We start from the raw sequence: 2,778 nt of genomic DNA, 5'->3' as shown, positions 1-2,778 counted from the left end.
AAGGATATTAAATTGACACATATGAATGAAAGTGAGTATCATCCGACTAATTAAACCTAAATTATATAGAGGTAGAATATTATAAAATGAGTAAATTTTTATATCTGTCAAAAAATATATTACTTTGACACCTAACAAACTTTTATACATATTTTACATCTACTATTTTATCTTTTGATCTCTTTTCTTCTTTAAAAATATAAAAGTTAAATTGTTTTAATGGCAACTTAAAAACGGGTTGTCAAGTGGTGCATTTAGTGTAAAAAAAACATTTTCATTTATAAAAAAAAATAGTGGAAGATAGTATCAAATATGAATGTAAAAAATTCAGGTGTCAAAATATGGTTATACTTATAAGTATTATAAAGGAAAAACAGCATAATAGAAGAACTAATTGTATGCACACTAATTATCATCCATCATATACTTATAAGTTTATGCTTATAAGGTGTATAATCCTATAGGTAAAGGATAACATAAGTAGAAATAATTTTATTGAGGAATTAAAAAAAATGAAATTTGTCTGATGCAACAACATATAAAAAAAATAGTTTTGAACATCTTGAGAATATCCTAGATAATAAATCTCTCACCACCAACCAAGAAGGTTCTCAATAAATAAGAGAAACACCCCATTCACTCATGGTATGGCGTTTATTTTGATATAACAATGAATGCACAGAGAAGTAATGCATTTTATCTTCCTTGTTGTATCAAAACTAGTAAGGCATCTAAAAATGTTTATTAGAGAAATGTATATAGGTAGAATTAAAGTCAATTAAAAAAAATTATACTTTGAAATTGGTTGTTTTAACAATAAAAAAATAAACGTTTCTCTTTCACTCCACACTCCATCACTTTCTTTTAACATACCTTAAACAAGAATTTTGAAAAACTTGAATTCGTTTAAATCAAGCCTTGAGATAAAACGGGTTAGCTAGTCAGATTAGGCCATGCTAGCAATATACTTTTTTTTAAACTGTTTTATGGCTTTGACAATATACTTTTCATATTTGAAAAGCTATTTTATATTTTTTTAAATTTTATACAGTTTTTCTTATTCTTTTAAATTACTTGTATACTTTAATATATTTTTTAATTTTTCGTATTAATTTTAATATATTTTAAACTAACTTAATGCGGTCTCATAATTTTAAACTATTTTATACTTTTTCGTACTCTTGAAATTCTCTTTATAATTTTTATGGGTTTGGATTTTTATATTTTGAAACCACTTTTAAAAAAAATCATTTTTTATCAAACTACTTTTATGCTTTCCAATATTTCATATACTTTTTTATACTTTTATATTTTGAAACTACTTTTATGTATTTCCATATCATTTTTAGAATTAATTTATACTTTTCACATATGTTATTCTTACATACTTGTCAAAATTTTATTCTATTTCCAAACTTTTCTCATGTGTTTCAAAGCTATTTTGCATTTTTTTATTTTTAAATTATATATATATATAAGTCTTCTCGAAGAGAGAAAAATAAAAGTATACATCGAAGAAAGAAGTATGAAAATTGCTAAGAAAATAAAAGAAATACATTTACTACGACACATTTTTCCATTAAGTTTTCATATTGCCTTACGAACGACAAAGTTCAGTACTCGAAAAGTCATAAAAAGATATATATTCTCTTACGTGTTTTGAATCTTTGTTTTTAGTTGATGTTTATTTTTTTAACAGGTACTTGATCTTCTAAGAAAGCTGGGTTATTGTTTATGAATAACAATTTTTTTGGAGAAATAATCATGCTCATATTAAGTATTACGTAATTTTGTTTTTATGTATATTTAATACAAGCTGAAGACAAGCTCGAAATTTTTATCATTTTGATAAGCGACTTGAAATTTTTAATTAAAATAGAACAATTGGGTATCAATCGTTCACGAGCTCACTAATAATATATTAATTAAATATTTGTCTAAATAAATTATTATTATTATTATTATTATTATTATTATTATTATTATTATTATTAGCCAATTATGTAAGTATTTTTATGAATAAAATATAAAAATAGAATAAATTAATCCACAATTTAAAATTAATAATTTGTATGAACTATAATATAACTTCTCTAAATTTTTATTTCTAATTTATGTAAAAAAAGTTAAATTAATTTATGAAAAAAATATATATTCCATTTTCTGTATTTTTCTCTCATAAAATTATACATGAAAAGATTTATCTATACATACTCACAATAACTAACTAGTCTTTATATGACAGTGAATTTTATAGCAAAATCTTACCAAGCAAGTAGCTATAAGTATATATTATTTTCATCTTTAAAATTTCCTAAATTATAACTATGATCATATTTACTTTTTAATTTGTGATTTTTTCTTTCATTTAATTTTCTAATCTTAATTTTTATGCATTACAAATTTTTTAACACTCCTAATAAATAGTATACTATTATCCCAATGCACACACACTAATCACCTTTTCACTAATCATCGTGTATGAGTGCAACATTTATTTCACATATAAATGATTCACAAGGACTTGGTCATGTATAAGTTTTTGAGCTTCGTCTAGAGTTTACTAGTGCTTTTCTCCTTCGAGACTTGCTTCAACACCTTATCACCAAGGATCAAGAATTGCACTTCAAGCTTTCTCTAATCATGTTTTCTTGTCCATTGATGCATCAAGTTTGGATTCACCTTCTAGAGTTTCAAGGAGTCCTTGTTGAACCAAAAGAGGATGCATCTTTAATTGTCACAATCTGAAATTGTCTAGTCTAGTGAATTGCTTAAGTT

Source organism: Vigna unguiculata, chromosome 3 (assembly GCF_037176805.1).
Source record: "Vigna unguiculata cultivar grain cowpea cultivar isolate G323 ecotype 2 chromosome 3, ASM3717680v1, whole genome shotgun sequence".
Lineage (NCBI taxonomy): Eukaryota > Viridiplantae > Streptophyta > Magnoliopsida > Fabales > Fabaceae > Vigna > Vigna unguiculata.
This window is presented reverse-complemented; position numbering follows the sequence as displayed.